Source organism: Ambystoma mexicanum, chromosome 6p (assembly GCF_040938575.1).
Source record: "Ambystoma mexicanum isolate Mex_15411 chromosome 6p, UKY_AmexF1_1, whole genome shotgun sequence".
NCBI classification, from domain to species: domain Eukaryota; kingdom Metazoa; phylum Chordata; class Amphibia; order Caudata; family Ambystomatidae; genus Ambystoma; species Ambystoma mexicanum.
Window position 1 is genome coordinate 413535300 of NC_090935.1, and position 20820 is coordinate 413556119.

General features: G+C 46.6%; 1 protein-coding gene across 3 annotated transcripts in view; it reads left to right on the forward strand.

The window, feature by feature from the left end:
* The first annotated feature begins 11494 nt into the window (after positions 1-11494).
* Positions 11495-20820, forward strand: part of GHR (growth hormone receptor) — a 1187134-nt gene continuing 1177808 nt past the window's right edge. The window contains exon 1 of one of the 3 annotated variants that reach the window (XM_069627210.1): positions 11495-12004. The gene's annotated coding sequence lies outside the window, so the exon portion shown is untranslated. The remainder of the gene's footprint in view (positions 12005-20820) is intronic. The other 2 variants (XM_069627212.1, XM_069627211.1) reach the window with 2 other exon arrangements.

The window sequence follows — 20820 nt, forward strand, 5'->3', positions numbered from 1 at the left end:
CCAACAAGGTGACAATGCTGTCCTGGAACATCAACGGCCTCGGCTCCAGCATAAAGCGGAGACTGGTGCTCCAGTACCTAAACCGACACTCGCCGGACATTGCCCTCTTAAATGAAACACACTTGATAGGCACAAACACCAACTTTTTCAAAAGATCCAACTACTCGAATGTTTATCATGCCGGATTCACGAAAGGTGCTAGGGGCACGATGATACTCGTTCATAAGAGAGTCCCTCTCCAGGTGAGGAAGATCAGAGCGGACCCCCGGGGCCGCTATGTACTGTTGCTAGCGGACATCTGGGGCGAGAAGTGGGGCCTGGCAGCGATCTATGCCCCCCCCACGCTGACGAAAGAACTACTCTCTGAACTACAGAGCTTGCTCCTGGAAGAAGAGGCTGATATATGGGTGCTTGTTGGGGACTTTAATGAAGTCATGAACATCGCAGTCGATAGAACCCATAGGAGACCTGGAACATGCCCCACCTCCACACCGCTCGCCGTGTTTGCCGAGGCCTGGGATTGGCGGACACATGGCGCTCACTCCATGGAGACGAGGCAGGGTTCTCCTTCTATTTGGGTGTCCACAAATCATTCTCCAGGATTGATTACGCCTTCATCCCCCGCAATATGACCCATGGGCTTCTCGACGCTGAATTCCTCGCTAGAGGAATTTCGGACCACTCCCCGCTTCTTCTAACTGTTAAAAACTCCTGCTGCCGCCCGGATCGGAACTGGCACATCAACGCATACCATCTCCGTCTTCCGGAAATTGCATAGGAGTTGGAAAGAAAGACAGCGGAATATTTCGAACTCAATGAAGGCTCTGTGGACTGCCCGATTTCGATCTGGGAGGCGTACAAAACAGTCCTCTGAGGGGAGGCTATCTCTGCGGTTCCCGCCTACCAACAACGCCAAGTCCAGAAGGTCATAGAAGCAGAAGCACGCGTCTTGGAGTGTGAACGACAAATCCTAATACACAACACCCAAGAAGCAAAGGAGGCGATGCTCACGGCACAAGACGCCCTCAGCAACTTATCTCTAGACAATGCACGCACTGCTCACCAAATAGTCCGGAGCCAAATATACGAACGGGGCGACAAGGCTAACAAGACGTTGGCCTGGTTAGAGAGACGCAAACTAAGCAGAGGACACGTAAGGGCATTCAGATCTCCAGATGGAACACTGTTGACAGAAGACTCTGATATTGTCGAGGCATTCGCAACCTACTACAAAAACCTCTATACTCCACCCACTGGGAACCCACCAATTGAACCCTCACGCTACCTCGACCAAATCCAGCTCCCGATACTCCCACAGCACCAATCAGATCTCCTGAATGCTGATATCACCGACACCGAGGTGCAAGAGGCGCTAGCACAACTCCAACCTGGGAAAAACCCGGGCCCCAATGGGTTCACGACAGAGACATGGAAGTGCCTCGGTGGCATGTTACCTACCCACATGCATCGCATGTTCCTACGCAGCAGAGAACTGGGAGCTCTCCCCCCAGACCTCAGGAAGGCATAGTTGTCATACACAAGCCCGGGAAACCCCCAGAGGAATGCGCCTCCTATCGTCCGATATCCCTGATTAATGGCGAAGCAAAGGTCCTCGCCAGAACACTAGCTAACCGACTACTGCAGGTGATTGAGACCCTCGTCCACCCAGACCAATGTGGTTTCATGCCTAATAAATCAACTCGAATGAACTTACGTAGAGTCCAATCGGCGCTGTCCAGGGCAAAGGAAATTCCAGCCCCACTGGCCCTCCTGGCGGTGGACTTTGAAAAGGCATTTGACTCTGTAGGGTGGGATGCCCTGTGGGAGATCATGGCTAGGATGAATCTGGGGCAGACATTTATATCATGGGTAAAACTCCTATATGCATCCCCGGAGGCCACGGTGAGGGTGAACGGCAGGTCCTCCAAAACATTTCCCTTGGGTCGGGGCACGAGACAGGGATACCCACTTTCCCCACTTCTCTTCCTCCTGGCCATCGAACCACTAGCGATTGAGCTTAGAGCTAATACCACCTGGAACGGTTTCATTTGGCCGGGTGGGGGTGAAGACCGCCTTTCGCTCTATGCGGATGACCTCCTCCTATACCTCAGTAACCCGAGCATATCGTGCCCGGCTGTCTCCCTCATTCTCAGGGAATTTCAGTACTTTGCGGGCCTAAAGGTTAATGATGCCAAGACCATATTCTTCCAGATTCAGGGTGGTGAGTCGGCGATCCCGGAGACCTGCCCATACCATGTCTCTATCAGGGATTTTAAATACCTGGGTATACGGCTTGACCCGACGCTCGATGGGTTCCTCCGACTTAACCTACAACCTGTAATTGAGCGGTTCAACAGACACCCCCCATTGGCAATCACTTCCCCTATCGCTAATGGGCTAAGCCGCGCTATTCAAAATGATGACCCTCCCCAGACTGTTGTACGTTCTCCAGAATGCCCCACTCCCCATCCCATGTGAAACCTTCGCACTCATCGACAAGAGCCTGCGCACACTGCTATGGGTTGGGAAACAATCCAGGATCGCCCTTGATACGCTCCAGAGATCGGTGTGGGAGGGGGGCATCGGTTTACCCTGCACACGCACCTATTACCTGGCCACACAGATAGGAGTAGTGAATGACTGGATGCACGCGGACACCACACTACCACACACCCGTAGAGAACTGGAGACCATGGCCCCGCTAACACCACTGCAAATCCTCTACACCACCCACGATCAACTCCCGGCTCTGCCCAAAATGACCCACCACATCCGTCGTGCCTGGCGGGACGCACACAAACTAATCAGCTGGAAAGGACAACCAACACTGACACAACCCATATGGCACAATGCGCTCCTCCCGGAACTAGTGAAAATGGGCTCCTTTGGCCACTGGCAAGCAAAAGGAATACACACACTAGCACAGGTGATACAAGGGGGTCGCCTCCTGAGTTTTGAGACCATGCGAGACCAATTCGACCTGGCACCCATGGACCGGTTTCCGCATGCGCAACTGTCCCACGCCATCCACACCCAATTCCCCGACACGACAATCATACCCCCCTGCTCTCCCATTGAGACCAATATTCTCCCGCAGCGCATCTCTTCTAAGGTCACCTCCACTCTCTATCAGGCCCTTAACTCGTTTGGGGCTGCACAGCTCGATGGGCTCAAGGCAAAGTGGGAAAGGGATGTGGGTCCCCTGGAACCTGAAGATTGGGTGGAGGCATTAATGTCCCCCAGAGAAATTGGTATAGAATCTAAGCGTAGACTAATACAGCTGAGGATCCTTCATCGCTCATACCACTCACGCACCGAAATGGCCAGATGGGGTGGAATAGAAGACGGGACATGTGTTCGATGCAAAAAAGAACCCGCCACCTTCTACCATATGATATGGGACTGCAAGGTGATACAGGCCTTCTGGGTGGACTGTGTTAACACAATCTCAGCCGCTCTGGCGACACCAATCCCTAGGGATCCCAAGATGGTACTCCTGAGCATAAGGGGGAGAAGTAGACTTGTCTAAATACGAGAAAATGTTTTTGACAATTGCGCTGGGGGTAGGCAAAAGACTTATTGCGGCCAATTGGGGATCAGCCGCCCCACTGTGCCTGAACCGTTGGAGTAATGAGCTGGACAGGTGCGCAGCCTCAGAGCGCCGGATCTATAATGCATGGGGCTGTCCCCGTAAATTTGAAAAAATATGGGGTAAATGGCTCAACGCTAGCTGAGACCTGCGGGTGGGGGTGCATCAGCAGCACAGTTAGCATTGTTTGCCTGCATTGGCCTATTGACGTCTTACGGTCCTCGTCCCCGTGGGCCCATGTGAGCTGTTATTATTGCCAAATTGCCTTCGTCATATGTATGCCGCTGATTCATGTCTCATCTATGTTCATTTCTTTTTGTTATGTTGTTTAAAATCAATAAACAGAGTTATAAAAAAAGAAAAAGGATCATTCCAGAATAGAGGGACCAGACAAAACCGGAAATGACCTGGCTAAACAGATGGCCAAAACCAGAGCCATCCTTGGGGAGCTCCTTGAGATCGTGCCCTGTTGGGGGAAATCTAGGTTTCTGCTGTCACTAGGTCCGAAACACTTGCCCAAAATGAACTCTCAACTGCCCACTTGAGTAAGGAGACCCCAGATGCTGATTTGATTACCTCACAAAAAAGTGATCCGATGATTGGGAAATTTTATCAAAACATTGAAGACCCCGTGAACTTTCCTCTGACCGAAACTGATTATTTTGGGAAAGAGGATCTCCGGGTCTTCATGAAGTTTCCCAAAATGTTCCGAATCCAAGATGTTTTTCTGGTACGGAGATCCATCGCTGATGTGACCAGTAGGTGGTACCTACCTCATTCAGAAGCATGATGTTGAGTCACGCCCATGATGCGGCGACGGCCAGTCATCAGGGGTTTCATACTACTTTGGAAATCTTGCGAGAGGTCACATACCGGCCACACATGGGGCAGGACCTTGACCTTGACCAATACTTGAAGGGGTGTGTTGTGTGTGCGCAATGTCAGCCAAGTTCATTCACACACCTAGCTCCCCTCCAGAAAAGGGGGACAACAGTGCCTTGGTCAGATTTACAAGTAGATTTGATTGGGCCCGTGATTCACTCTTCTAGAGGAAACAAGTACATGTTAACGGTAGTATACTTGTTTACCAAATGGGTGGAATGTCTCCCGGCCCTAAATTGCAAGGCAGAAACCACAGCTACCCTGATGATCAATCACATCTTCTTGCCTTTTGGCCTTCCCCAAAGGATTGAGTCCGACCGAGGAAATCACTTCACAAGTGAGGTGATGACAAAGATATGTGAGATACTTGGGGTAAAGAGAAAACTTCACGTTGCTTACCACCAACCTCTAGTGGGGGAGATGAGAGGTACAATAAAACGATTGTGAGTATCCTAAAGAAGTTTGTGGAAGACTCTGGGCCTAGTTGGGACATCCGACTACCGCTTGTCCTGATGGCCATCAGGCTTACACCATCTTCTGCAACCAAAATGTCTGTATTCGACCTAATGACTGGATGAAAAATGGTGCTACCACAGCATCTGCTCTACAGAACAAGCAAACGCTGATTAACGCGTCCATGAAACATGAATATATTGAGAATCTGAGAAAACACCTTCAGCATGCTTTTGCATATGCTCAACGGAATCTGGAAAAATCGGCAGAGAGGATGAAAACCCACTATGATTTAAAGTCCATTAAAAAAGAATATCAAGTAGGAGACAGGGTCTACTTGTGCAATTTTCAAAGGAACCAGACCAAAGAGAGGAAGTTCCTCCCCTCCTGGAGTCAAATGAAAGTCGAGCAGAGGAACCATCTGAAGAATGAAAAGGAAGGATGAAAAATAGGACAGAATTATATATATATAAACAGGGAGTAATTTACTTGGTGTTATTGTACAAGTGAAGACAATAAAAGATTTAAATTGCGTATTAAATAAGAAAGGTCATATGATCACTGTAGGTTATTGTTGTTGGAAATTCTTTGTAAATCTTCTGGGAAAATGTGTGTAAAAAGTACTGAACCTTTCCTTTTTATCTTTTATTAGAGAACTAACCTACTTAACTTCCAGCTTGGAGGTGAAAGCGGAGTCTGGAGTACCCCCAGGGACATGCAAGGGAAGGAAGAAAAGGGATGCAGTGCCACACCCTCCAACCCAAAGATGGAAGGGGAGGCTGGAGTGCCCACTCCCAAAAGAAGGAAGAAACGGGGGTGCCATGCCATACCCCACAACCCAGAGATGGAAGGAGATACTGGAATGCCCACTCCCTGATGAAGGAAAATTACGCCCAAGGAAACTCCACTCTGCCCTGCTCTTCCCCAACAAAGAGTCATGGAAGAACGGGGGGGCATGTGGGGTGCATTTAAAGTTCCCAAACAGAAGTCCCTTTCACAAGAATAGCAGGCATTTAAACACTGCAACAGAAATGGCATGGCTATTTCTTTTGTTTAATGTAAAGTTGAGAGCCATGTGGAAAGGGGCCTAACTATCATTATCAATGGACAATCAGCAGTGTAATTCACACTAGAAGGAGGAATCAAAGAATCCTGTGACTTTTACTCACCACCACATTGGGCGGGGCATTGAGAGACGTACTTCAAGACGGTCGGAGGGAAGGATGAAGTGCAGCAATCCTTGGAACTCCAACCATGAGCCAGGGTTCTCCCAGAACCTGGGCCTCCTCAACTTGAGGGAACTCTTTATTATGATACACCCCTCTGCTGGAAGGTATGGACAGACAGAAGAGTAAATCAGATTAAAGAGCGGGAAACATATGCAACGCCAAACCAATAGCAGTAGGGAAGAAATAAACAACAGGTTAATACAGGTGGTGGTTGCATAGGAATCGCTAGAACCAGGATTCTCCCTTGTAATTCCTTGGTTATTGATGGACAGGGCTTGGAGAGGAGGTGGCCCTAAGGAAAACACAAGAACCAGTATTACCCCTTTACACTAGGAGAGGAGCGCTGAAACAGGGTAGGAGATTAAGCAGGCTTACCACAGCAGGGATAAAGTTGGTTCTTAAATGGCTGCTCGGTCCGGTGACAATGACAGGGAGAAAACAACAAACGGGAAAGTTAGTACAGGTAAGAACCCCGGCCGGCACAAGGGTGGCACTAGTTCTGAGTTGGTGCACTGCAACTGCAAAGCGTTCTGAGTGCACGTGATGGTGTATAGTGATCCGACAGCTATGGATGTATCCTGCGGGGACCAACGAGGCCAATGTTGTGAGATGTAGTTTGTTTGTTGTATTTGAGTAGTGGATGGCAGCTAACACAGGAAATTTAAGAGTGCGTGAACCCCCAGTACTTGGAGAGAACAGGAGGTACTCCGACAATGGGTTTATCGTGGAGCGAAGAGTACGTGCCGGTACAATGGCACAGAAGGCAGAAGCAACATGGTCTAAATAAAGACCCGGAAATAGGCTTACCTGTAGGGCTAGTAATCTTTCTGGGTTGCAGTCCGTAGTCTGTAGCTGTACGAGCAGAAGAAGGCAAAAAACTGGAGGCAATAGAAATCCAGGGACAGGCTAAAGTCAGCAACAGAGAGGACCAGTTGTTGCAAAAACGATAGACAACGAGAGCCCAAAACACAGTCCGAGTCTGCAACAGCTGATTTCAAGGAAGCAAGACAAAAGGCAGGAATGGAGTCCGTTTAATAATCTGTAGTCGTACCAAGAACAAATACACAAGAGTAATGGTAAGTAAAACACTACCAATAGAAGCAGCGTTCTGAAAGGAAACACAGCATTTAAGTGTTGTTGAGGAGGCAGAGCCTGTGAGGCTGTGTAGCAGCCGAGACCAGCTGACCTACCACGTGACGCGGGATGCGTGGCTGCACTCTGGAAACAAATCCTGTAACTCATCGCCATGGCAAACGCCAACGCTGCCAAAGAGGTGCGGCCATTCAACGAGATGAAAAGAAGGCACATTGAGTGGAGCAGGGGGGGTCGATGCCCCCTAGATGTGACAGTGACATGGAAAACAAGATTTTTAAACATTAAAAGCAAAAACGGCCTGCACATGTGTTTGTAAATAAAAATGGCTTTAAAAGCCACAAGGGAAAAAGATATCACTGCTCACAGAAAAATTTCAGGAAAGCAAAACATGATGTGTGGGTTGACCAAAGCAAATGTATATTATGTTTCACCCAAAAAACTCCAGTAACATGTGAAGAGACACTTACTTCAGGAACAACCTGTTCTGGCTGAGGTCAAATCTTCAAAATGAAAATCCCCACTTCCAGCCCTGGATGTCACACCTCCCATCTAATGACGCCCTGCAATAGAATCTGCTGCTGAAGGTTTCGAAAGCCCACTGTTCCCCAGACTGGCTGGCCCTGAAGGCAGTTACAGCAGGGACTTCAAGGAAAAGTCATCCCTGGCGGAAGCATGACAAAAAGGTGTGAGTCCTTGTTGCACTCACTTCTTCAAAAGAGCCCACACTGACTTCAAAGAGACTCATAAAATAACTCTGGTCACAGGTGAGCCCAAGGAGACAGATGGCTGTGGGGGATGGAGCTGTCCTCCCATTTGCTGAACAGACACTCCCAATTTTTAAAAGACCATTTTCACTTTAGGCATTTTGCGCAGCAATCTGACTGAGTATTGATTTAATTTTCATACCATTTTTCATGTAATTTCCAGGCGGTTTTATGGGTATAAAATGCATCTACCTGTGATTCTGGCACTGTAATGGTCAGTTAGACAAGGTTTCTGGCTGATTTGAACATGTGACAATTGTGGGAGTTGGTGAAAAGATGGAAAATGAAATTAGGAATATGCTTGATAACTTACATATTCATAACTGTGGTACATTTTATGAAAACTCCAAAAATGTGACACATTGCCATGCTGCATCGAATGGATTTGGCGGTTGGCTTAAAAAATTCCCCATGATCAGCTAAAACAGAATATATGTTTCATATGGCAGTTGCTAGTACAATTATGGAGTTATGATATCTAACTAGTTTTTGCCAAAAAGTTGAAAGGAGAACAAAGGATGGTGATGAATGGGAAAAGACAGGGGCTTCTCAAAAATCCCTAAACCAATCCTGACTGGGGGTGTAGAGAGAGATGTTAACAGTCCAATCCTGGCGGCAGGGATTATTGCAGGGTACTTCCCCATTATTGTAAAATTAGTTATGTCATTTCTGCTATATAAAGGGCACTGTAGTAGGACTCAGGACACACAAAAACTGGGGAGACAGAAAAGGAGGATGGAGAGAAGGCTGCTGAAACTTACCATCTTTGAGAGTGGAGTGACCAGACCCCTTTCCCTATCTTTCCAGAGTGTCCTGAGTTGCAGCTGGATTTCCTGAAACTTAAACAAAGGCTTGCTGTGTAAGTATCAATCACCCCAGCCCTAAATTGCATAAGCCCTTCATTTTCTTTTGTAGCAGTGCATCCAATATTTCCCCATTGAAAACCCCAAATTGCCAGTATAGTTCAGCCATCTCCCCATAGAAGAATCTCTTGTTTGCCTGTGTATGTCAACATATCCCCATTGAAAAATCCATCATTTGACTGTGTAAATCCTTAGTATTTTCATAAGTAAATCAATTAATTCCCCCATTGAATTTCACAGGATTGAGATTGTTGGCGTTTGAAAACAACAATCTTTTTCCCAATGTTGTTGTTAATTGTTATAGTCATTAAAGTGTTGCCCAAAATAACTAATCCCCTTGTGAGAGGAAAACCAAATTTGTCCATGTGTATAAAAATTATGCCCTGCTAAGCGAATTTTCATTTGCCAGTGTCATTCCTATTTGCATCTGCCCTATTAAACCCAAACCGTTATTCCCATTGTTACTAATCTCTTTGCCCAAAGACTACCTGTTAGTAGTCCCTGTCATTTTCACTGAAGACTGTGGTTCCTATGTGCCTTTCTCATAGCTGAAAGCGTGCCTGTCATTTTCAGCCCCAGTAGAATTAGTGTGATTTGCATTTTTGTTTTTCTAAAAATGTTGATTCACCTTTGAAAAAGCATCTTTCCTAGAGTATTCCCCTTCCCCTATCATATTCAAATTCAATAAAATACAAATACACATATTCTGAGTGCAGATTTTGAATTGCATTTTCTTCGTTTTTCATGGCTTAGAAAGCCTGTCATTTCCAGCCCCAGCTAATATTAGGGTGATTTCCATTTTTGTTTTTCTAAATATTTGACTTCACCTGTTTAAACCCATTTTTCCTACTGTATACCTCTTCCCCAAAATCCTGGATTTTGAATTGCATTCCCTTTTATTTTTACTTTTTTTATTTGTTTCATGTTTTGCCTATATTAAAATTGAGTTTCCTATGTGTGCTTGCTAGTCGGTTTTGAAGCCCTATTTGCCTTCTAGTGTAAGCAGCCTGAATTTCCTTGTGCGCTGTCCCATAGCAATAGTATTAAATCATTGAAAACCCATTTTTCCATTGCACTCCAAAACGCAATTTCTGCAGTGTTTACTGGTTCCCCATCTTGAGTCTGTGGGCACCATCCCATAACTGGTTTGTTCCTTGTATTTTTTGTATTGCTTTTCATAAAACAAAATAGTAGTGGCATCACCATATCTCTTTTCCTGCTTACTTTCTAGAAGTCTGTGCATTTGTGTTGCCACAACATTAGTGGCTGCTGTCACCTATTTGTATTAAATTTGATATTAAAATAATAAATTAATAAAATATTCATTGACAACACACTGGCTTGGTTCCTGGTCTATCGTGACAAGGGGTGTTGGTGGAAGTTGGGAGCGAGATGGGTTGGAGGCCTACTCAAAAATAATCCGTAGTATACTAAAAATAAAAAAAGTGTTTTATTGTGTGCCACATTCATTGTAGGGGCAGGTGTTCCCTAGCTGGTGTGTGTGTGTCATGTAATAAACCGTGAAAGAATGGGAAAATAAAGATGTGTACTTTTTTCTATTTTGTTGATGATTTGCATAAACGTACAAATGCCTCACAAAAGTCGCTTCAAGGTGCTACACCAAAGACTGTGGGATGGGAGGGCTAGTGGGAAGGATAATGTGGGATGGTGTTATGGCTATAGAAAAATAAGCAACCCTAGACATCTTCCATGTTAGCGATTTTATCTCGGCAGACCAACACATCTCAAGGGACAATGGTCCAAGAACTGAAGAGCTTCTGCAGGAAGAGGTAGATAGGGAGACTGGGAGAGGAAACAAACACGATGGAGGAAGGATGGGGTGAAACCAGCGTGCATCACAAGAAGGCCTTATGCCAAACCCTATTCTGGGGGACAAAACTGCTGCTTGCGAATTCTGACAACAAAGAGAAAAACAAGCATCGGCAATGCCAACAGTTTTGGTTTGTGCAGGCTTGGAGAATGCATTTGCCAGGCACTGCCATAGTGGTATCAACTGGCCATCGATGGTAGCAGCTTCAAAATGGTGCGAGAACCTGAGTATATAATAGAAATGCCTGGCAAATGCCTAATTCTTATCAACAAGCAAAACTGTTGGCTTTGCCAATGCTTGTTTTTGAACGCACTTCCCTGTAGGATATGGATATTGCTTACAAATTGAGTGGCTGAAGGCAGACCTGGCTGAGGCGTTTTTATTACACTAGTACCAAATTTACAGCTCTGTTAAGTCATTAAGTCTCAGGAGACTGCTTTGAAATAACACTGGCAGGCACTTCGAGCATAATGTTTGATGGTAAGGCTTGAGAAAGTTAACTCAAAGAAATCCCAGGAGGATGTGCTCTGGGCGGGGAGGGGCAGAAAGTAGGTGGGTTAGCCAAACATAGGGATCAGCAGGGCCATGGGCAGTCAATGGTCGGGCAAATAACCAAACAACACCTACAAGCTGCGTGTCCCTCCTCATATGCCATTTCTTTGGGCATGATTTGCCCTCTCCGCAGCAGAAGGCTGCACAGCTCTGGAAAAGCCAATAGCCTGTTGCGTGTGTCCGTCTCTCAAATATGCACCACGTTAATAATCCTCCATGCTGTCTGCTGTGAGGGGCAGCACTCCAGCACACCAAGGCTAACCCTGCGGCACCAGCCAGTGTTTACCTCTAGAAGGAGCCCCGGAGCTCGGTGAAAAGTGACACGCTCGGCGCTGGGCTCCAGCTCCCACTGACAGGGAGAGGGGAGGGGGCAGCAGCGGCAGCAGCAGTCGGAGCTCTCAGGAATGCGCTGAGGGTTTTTTTTTCCATTTCCCTCCAGCTCAGCTCTTCTTGGGTTTTGAGCAGCAGGGCGATCCCGCCCACACTTGTGACCACTGTCAGCGCTGCTGCGGGAGGCTGGGGTGCCTGGGGGCTGGGGGAGCGGACAGAGGCAGGGGGAGCCCTCGCTCTCTGGCTGTGCACAATCTGACAGCTAACACAGGCGAGACATGGGAGGAGGCTGCGGCTGCTGCCGCCGCTGATCCGAGGGCAGATTGCCTGGAGCTGGGACCGCTGTCGCTGGAGGGAGTTCTCCTTCGGGATTACAAACGCACTTTTCACCAGGGCTGCAGAGAACCACGTCCAAGGTACCCTTTCAATCACACTCCTTTTAACTTTTGCATTTTCATTTCTGGGACGGGGCTTGTTTTTCCAGGGCCCGGCTCCTCGGCGTGTTTTCGAGTTGTGGGTCCCTGTAATCTGATCTCCTGCAAGTTTGTGTGTCTGTGTATGGACGCGGGAGCTCGAAAGTGCAGCCTCAAACCTCGCCACGTTTACTTTATACGTTTCCTGATATAAACGTTTCAGAAAGTTTGTTGTAAGATGGTATAAAACCACGCTATCTTCACATGTCACGAATCATGTTTCAAGGTGGGGCATAAACACATTTGTCAGAGGACGCACATTTGTGTATTATGCCTCCCTTGCAGGCAGCGCTAATGCAAGCACCCTTTAATAGCGCACGCTGTGATTCCAAGGGTGCCTTAGAGCAGGAGGGGAATGTTTAATGAACAGCGCGTGTCGCCCAAGGCACCTGAGGCGGGAGAAGCGCCAACCTGTCACGCCGAATAAGGCAAATAAATAGGGTGAAGTTCGATAGTAGAAGTGTGCAGCGTCTCCAGCGCCCGGCTCTGATTGGGTGGCACGCTGCTTGGACGCGCTCTGGAACTCATGCTTGTTTTGCGGGCTCTGGGAACTGGAGTGGCGCGAGCCTGGGCTACACTGATTTCCAAGTAACATCTGTAAACTCTTGGTTCCAGCTGTTGCGGATTCTATCTTCTATATAGTCCCGCTGCACTCCCGCTCACAGGCCCCTTCCCCTTCCTCTGCGGGAGCCCAGTCTGTTTTCCAGTGAGGTAAATTCTGTAAACAATCCTGGTATATGGAGCTGGAGGCGTTTTACTCCACAACGTATCACCCCGCTAACCTGCGCCCAGCAGTCTGACTTGGCGCGCTGGTGCTGACCTGAGCTACTCGCCGGTTATCCAAAGCGTGGGAAGTTTGCAGGTCCTCCCAAAATGCTCATATGTTCCCTTTCAGCATGCAAACACCCCTTGGTGGTCAGACCAGGTGCCCATTCCGTCGTCATGGTTTCTTCTTACTTAATGTCATTTTACCACTCTTTTAGTGTTTATGTCAATTCAGGGAGGAAAGGGCCGGGTCAGTGTGTAGCCTGTGGGTGAAGTCACCATCTCCTTTCAAACTTTTCAGCTTTCCAAAATGTACGTTTTCTTCTGAATTCCGCCAGCAGTCCTGCCACCGTTTCTCCCAGAAGTTGCTCCTCCTTCCTGTCACTCGTGGAGACGCTGCATACCATGGGGCAGCCACAACCCTCTACCCGGGGCCGGCTTCCCCAACCGTTGCGCCACTGGCGAGAAACCTGTGCCGGTGCTATGCGAAATGACCCATACAGGATCCACTCCAATCTACACTGTATTAGGATTAAAGATGCGTGCAGTGGCGTCACATGTTTTCGCAGTTTCTTCTGCCAGCACGGTGGCCATTAGAGCAGATAGGACTTGCTCCAAATTTAGCTCGGACCTTATTACATAACAATTTGAACCAAGGCAAGAAAACTGCGCCCAAACTGATTTTTCATAAAAAAATGTTGCTCTGCTTTTCCAATCAGACGGATAAGTACTTTGAGACAAAGGGCCTGAATTACAAAGTGTTTTTCTATGGGTTGCGCCGTTGTAAAACGCTTTTGTAATCAAGGAAAACGATTCAACCTGCAATTGATAAACATAAAGGTTATTTGTTTGACTTATTTATCGCCATAACCATCCAAACCATAACTTCGAATTGGAAAAATCTTAAAGGTGTACATTTTAAATTGTGGTGTAATGCAGTTTGCAATCTTCATAGGATGGGAAAATGTAATGCAGTATCCCCACTCTTGTCGCATGATTATCTATTAAAATGTCAATCTTTCTTAGATTATTTGAATAATGAAATACCTAGTCAAGATTAGCGAATACTATTTACTATTATGAGATCCTACTTCTATATACAATGGGCCTGATTCAGTGTTTTATAATGGCGCCATCCCATAGGAAAATGTTCCACTCCTTGCCGTCCCATCCTTACGTTCATGTTAGTCCTGTGAGTCTTGTATGTCCATATATTTATCTCACAAAGGAGTTATATAACTGTTAGTCTATTAGTAACTGCATTTCATGCTTTAGAATAGAACTTTATACATATTATGTAAGGTTCCACTGTTGCGTAGATTATTATTCATGAACTTTTGCTACTATAGCCAATTGTGGCACTTGCACCATTCCATTTGTTGTTTGAAATGTTATGCAAACCTTATATACAATACAATATTTAAACACAAAAAACACTTCTGAAAATCAGGCCCAAAGTTAGTTTTTAGGTCATGCAGCCAGGGTAGTGCAATTATGAGACTGCTTCATCTTCTCTATAGTCATGTAAAAAGCACTTATTCTGTGCCCGTCACCACCGTGGTGATTTTGCGGTGCCCTAACGTGTCAGAAAAGGTGCAGTTTGGTGCACTCGCTCATGGTGAAGTAGACCCTGGGCTTTGGAAGAACGGGCGGTCAGAGGTGACAGAAAAGGAGCTTTCGATTGGGGCAAAACCTGCTTGCTGAATGTTGTGCAGAAGCAAGTGCACAGGTGCAAATGTTGGCTAATCTGGCCCCACGTCAGGGCAAACATGACCCCTTTGTTCTCTGCATTATAATTATGTATACATTCATGAGGAAGCAACAACCAGTCCAAACCTCTAGAAATAAATAAAACATTAATTGTAAAAAATGACATCAAATCAGAAAAGATTTGCAGCATAAATATGGTTGTTAATCGTGTAAAGGACACACGAATTTGGAGTGGTTTTGATACATTCAGATCAAAACTGTGTTTGGGAGCTCTCCTGTTTATGTTGTAATGTTATTCATTTGTTAAGAAACCATTAAGATCGCCCCAGAGTTAATGCATCTGCTGCAGAGTTGTGTGTGTAGTTTTCTGATCATAGAATTGATTTCTGTGGGCGTTGACTCAATCTTTCATCATTCTGGAGATGATACATGATCATAACACTAGGTTGTTATGTAACATGAATGCCTGTGTTTATAGTGTGTTGTAAAGCTGCAAGGCAGCGTCATAAAGTGCCAGCCAAAGGTACTTATTTATTTATTTATTTATTTTTGCACTTACAAAGCGCACAGAACCCTTGGGCATCAAGGCGCTGGTGACAGAACTCAGTCAACAGCGAGGTGGATGGGGGAGTAGGCATAGGGAGGGGTGAAGAGGAGGGAGAAGGCGAGTCAATTGAAAAGTAATGTTTTCAGTTGCTTCCTGAACGGCCAGTAGGAAGTTTCAGCACGCAGGTTTAGTGACAGAGCCTTCCAGAGACGGCTGATGGTAGAAGGGAAGCTGCAGCCCCGGCTCTTGTGCGCTTAACGCGTGGTGTGGTCAGTCGGTGGCTATGGATGGATCTTTTAGGTCTGGTAGGGGTACTTTTGGTAATTCTCTATTAGAGGTAGGACGGAGCAGAGTTTGAGAGGCTTCTGTGTATGATTGAGAGAATCTTGAAGTCAAGCCTCTTCACGCACGTGTAGCAAGTGTACAAATCTTCTATGGGCTGACACATGGTCCTGTTTGGCGCGTTTCATGGCGGCACGAATGGCATTGTTTTGAATTGTCTGGAGTTTATTGTGTTTCTCTCCGAAGGGCCAGCAAAGAGAGAATTGCAGTAGTCACACTGGGAGCCTATTCCTGCTCTGGCTATGGTTAAGCAGTCTTGTGTGGAGAGGAAAGGTTTGCTGGCGTTAAAGAGTTTTTTAGAATAGGCTGCTGATGAAGCAATTGTATTGACCCTAGGGGTCATGTTGAAGCAGAAGTCAAGGTAGACACCCAAAGTCTTAACAGAGCAAGTGGCAGGGATTATGAAGGCATCAATGGTGAAGGTTCGAAAGGCGGGGCCCAGCTTGGCAGGTCGTGAGAGAGGGCCCACAATGAGGATTTCTGTCTTATCATCATTGAGGCAGAGTTGGTGGGTGACCATTCAAGCTTGGATTGTGTTAAAGATCTTGTTGACGGTGACAGTGCCGTAGTCATGCTTGCCTGTGAGTGGGAGGAGGATATGTGTGCCATCAGCATATTTGGTGTTGGAAATGCCAACGGTGTAAAGGTGGTCAAATAGAGGTTTGGTGCATGTGTTATGGAAGGTGGGGGGACGCAGAATCCTTGTGGGACACCACGGGGTAGTGGAGTGGAGTGGGCAGATGCATTTCCTGCAAAGGCACAAGCAGTCCTGTCTGCTAGGAACAATGCAACACATTTCGTTGCTTCAGGGGAGAAGTTGGTGCCAGAAGGTAGGTGGTGATAGAGTGTTTGGTGGTTCACAAGGTCGACTGTGGCTGATAGGTCAAGTAGTAGATCGAGGACTAGGTTCCCAGAGTCTCGAATATCGTCTATTTGTTTTTTTAGGTCGAGTATTCTGTGCGGTGGCCTGGGCAGAAGCCTGATGGCGTGTGCTGAGGAATTCTTTTTTTTAAAGGTAGGTTTGTACTTGGATGTAGGCAGCGCAGTCCTCTATTTGTAGTAAGAATGGGACAGTGGTAATGGGGTGGTAATTAGTGAGTATAGTGGGGTCAAGGGATACTTTTTTAATGAGAGGTGAGATCCAGGCCTTCTTAAGTTAGGCTGGTACTAAGCAGATGTTGAAGGAGGAGTTGATGATCAATGTGATAATTGGTATGAGGGCTTCAGAGCATTCTTTCAGTGCAGCTGGGCAGGTATCACCTTGGCATCGCAAGGATTTAAGACCAGCGATGATCTTGGAGATTTCAACTTCAGTGACAGGGTGGAAGCTGAAAGGTGTAAAGGAGGTGGGGGGAGGGTAGAGAGGTAGGTGAGGGGTGAGTTAGTGATGGATGATTTAGAGAGGATGATAGCTTGTAATTTTTTTTATTTCTTTGGAGGGTCCTGAATTTGCTGGCACCAGGCATTTGGTAATGTTTGCGTAGGTGTGGCAGGGGTTTCCAATTCACGTAGAATGGTGAACAGTTCACGTGATTGGGACTGGGCTTTGGTAATTCTGTCAGAGAATGCAGTGGCTTTGGCTGCATGGATGAGCTGTTTATATTCTTTGGAAATGATAAGGAAACGTGTTTTGTTGGCTCCTGTGGGGGATATGCATATTCGACAGAGCGCTTCTTGGCTCGTAAGATTCAAATAATGGGGATGAACCGAGAGTTTTTGTGAGCATTTGGTTTGGCCCTCTGGTGTTTGAGTGGGGCGATGGAGTCAACTGCTGATAAGATGGCAGCATTGTAGAGGTCGACCAGGATAATGGGGTTCGAGAGTGGTAGAGGATGGGAGAGTGTACAGACTATAGTTAGCAGGGGGAGTAGACACCGCTTGTTGAGTTTGCGGGAGGATTGTGTGATCGCTCAGGACAGTGAGGAGTAGGGATGTAACGGTATAACTTATTTGAACAATAATAACCGTCACATTGTTTATACCGGTATACCGTTAAGTGTGCTTTTCAATCTGATTTGGAAAGGCTGCAGTAAGCAAGTGCTGCACAGTCTTGGTCTTGCACTGTTGGATGAGCCATCTGCCAAGTAGTTTCATTTGGAGCCGTTTTTAATGCCATTCCATAAACCACACGTGCCTGACACAAAATCAGTATGTTAGCAATAGGAATAGCAATAGGAAGAATAAATACAGTGCCAAGAAGGAAAAGGTTTTACTTTGGGTTGGCGGCTTCGGGGTTTATATATTTATAATGGATAATGTTATATGACAATGGGGGATTTCCCTGGTTCTATCATTGAATTTACATATAGTAAGTCACACTGCGAAATTCACTCATCTCTGTGGGTATTCCCTGCTACCAAAGGGTAACATGTCTGTGATTACTGAACACCTTTTGGCCCGCAAGTAAACTAAAGGCTGTAACGTAAAGAGCGTGAGTGTGTGTGTGTATGCGCACAAGCGTATACTACAATCAGCCTCCATTGATCTGTGGTATGCAGGTTATAAAGATGGCAACCTGGTCATCTTCACCAGTAGCCAGTGGGGAAGCTAAAAGCCTAAATGACCACTTAAGAAAAGCTAGTCAGTTTGCTTTGCCAGTCGCAGCAGGCCCCCCCTCCTCCTCTCCACATGTGTGTTTGTGTTTGGTGGAAGCAAGGGGTGGCATTTCAGTGGAAAGTATGTTGAAAAGCCCAATTCTGGCCCTGGGTACCTGGTTTTGCTTGTGATGATAAATCTGACCATTTTTGACCTTTTAGAAAATATTTGTTAAGATTGGTTAACTCCACCTGCTATACCGTGATAACCATGATATACCATCATTTGGCAAGAAGGTTATCGTACCGTCATAAAACGAATACCGTGAAACCCCTAGTGAGAAGGTGGTGATAGTCTTTGTCAGGGCTGTGGGGATGATGAAGGTGATAATGGGATAGTTGGTCTAAAGGTATGGCGTGTTGAATGTGATGATGGTGTTGCAGTTGAGGTCAGCGAGCCAGTCTATGGTTCTGCCTAGTGAGTGCGATGGGCCGACAATGTGTTGTATGAAACCTAAGGCGTATAAGGAATTGGCAAGAGAGAGGGCATCTTTCTCAGAGGGATCGTTGAATCCCAGGTTAAGGTATCCTAGGAAGTGTATCTTGGAGGAACGTTTCAACCCCCATGGGACCTAGGTGACAATGGTCGAGAGGGGTTGATTAGGATGCAACAATCGGACAAAGAACATTTGTGAAGACTGTTGGTGCTGACTTTAAAGCGATTCTTGCCCACAGTGAAATTCAGGAACTGTTGGTGAGAGTTCCAAACTGGAAAGTGAACGTTGTCGCCCTGAAGATCCAGTGATGCCAGGAAATCTTTGTTCTGAATCAGGAGAATAACACATTGAAGGCATTCCTTCTTGAAATGCTGAGAAATAATATTGAGATTTGGGTACTTCAACTCTATAATCAATTTGTGCTTTCCTGGTGGCTTGGGGACCAGAAACACAAGGGAATTAACCCTTTCACCCTCTGTTTCCTCCACACTCTTTTGATGGCCTTCAATCGCAGCAATCCTTGGATGGTGTGTATTATTGCCTTATTTTTGGCCTGACCTCTAGGGAAGGGAGTATGAAGGGTCTCAGAGGGGTCTGAGATGAGCTGAATTCTATCTTGTTACTCCATTGAACCAGTTTGTTGACCAGCATCTTCAGAGGTTGTGCGTTTCTCCTCGCAGAACTATCTGATGTGAAGCCCAAATGGTCTGGTTTCAGAACTTCTGCATCTTAGCAGGGAATGAAGCACATCTGTTTCGCTCTCCTCATTTATGTCCATTTCACTGCTGTCTGCAGGATCCATAGCTTGAAGACTGAGGTTTACTGCTACTTCTGTAGGACTGGGATGATCTAGGAGTTGGGCCAACCTTCTTCATGAGCTTCTCGGCATGTTTATTGGCCTTGAAAACCCTAGGGACTTTATCTTCAAAAAGTATCCAGATACCATCTGTCTTTCAAAAGGAATCTTCATTGCAAGTGACTTCTGATAAGCGTAAGTATGCCGATCTCTTATATGCTGGCAATGACAACCAGCAACTGGGGACCCCACAGCCATTACTGATGCCTGACCCTACTGTACACCAGATCCAACATGAACTTCACGTGTGTCCTTACGACTTGCAGGATCAGTCCTCTCGGAAAGCATCTTTAGGCATCAGCGGGACATTTCCACCATATATGAAGAGTATGTTGCCGGCGTAAGAGCTAAATCAGGACCCCCACCCACCTTTCTATCTGTTGACTCTCTCATTGTCACCTCTGGTGCTACAGAAGAACTTCTTCTTGTCTCGGGAGAATAGTATATATCTGAAGCACTGTGGCATGGACTTTGCTTCTCCTTTATGTGGATGAGGTTCAGCCACAAACCTAGAAAGAGCAGCCTTCCCAGGTTCCCTCCATTCTCCTAGAATGTCTTCTTTATCTCCCATCAGTAAGGGCAGGTGTGTTTAAATTGTGGGGGAGGGGCTCTAGTTTCTCTCACTGATGAGGAGTCTGGGGGTGGTCTGCTTCTGGAAACTCATATAAAGAGTGCCCTGTATCAAAAAGGAAGAAACTACCTCCTTATCTATCTAATAAATATTTCCCCTTTTGGTCCTCATGCAGTGAGTATATGGATTCATCCGAGTTTGAGGAGGATGAAGAAGTAGAGGAGTAAGACGAAGAGGCAGATCTATGCCTTCTACTCTTCACCACTTCTGCCTTAATGGCCTTCCTGAAGTGTATCAGAAGCCTCTCCTCAACTTGGAGTGCTTCCTCCCACTTCTTTTCAGGCCTGCAGAGGACACATACTGCTCCTGGTGACGTCTCTTCTCTGTATGTTCCCCCATGTTTGCAGCAGTGATTACAGTAGCGTCCATTCTCCTCCTTAACTTGTAACATTGGAGGGAGATGGCGCTTTCATAGTGCCGCTTCACGCAGTTCTCATTTGCATGGAAAATCGAAATCTCTGCCATGGCAATCAGACACCTGTCTGAGTAGGCGCTCCCTCCAGCCTCCTTAACACTTCCCTCGGCAGACTCCATTCACTCAGGGCTATGATGCCGATTACTGGTGCACCACACTTAGCTCTCCTGCAATGCGCAGTCTCCACAGAAACCAGCCTGTGAGCTTAGCAGTGGTGCAGTTTCTTAAGCCTTACTCAAATGCGCATCCCCTCATCCAGGAGGGGTTCCCGGGAACAATGCCTCAATGATGAGGAACCCCAAGTCCAGCAGAAGGGGCTTAACCATGGGTGCCCAATACACTTCTACCCCTAACCCCGTCAGGGACGGAAGATGAAGTGAGGCCGTGAACTGCCGTGCAAGGGTCTGCTCGAGGCAGAGAAATGTGTACTGGAGCCAGACGGGAAGAAAGACTAGGCTTACC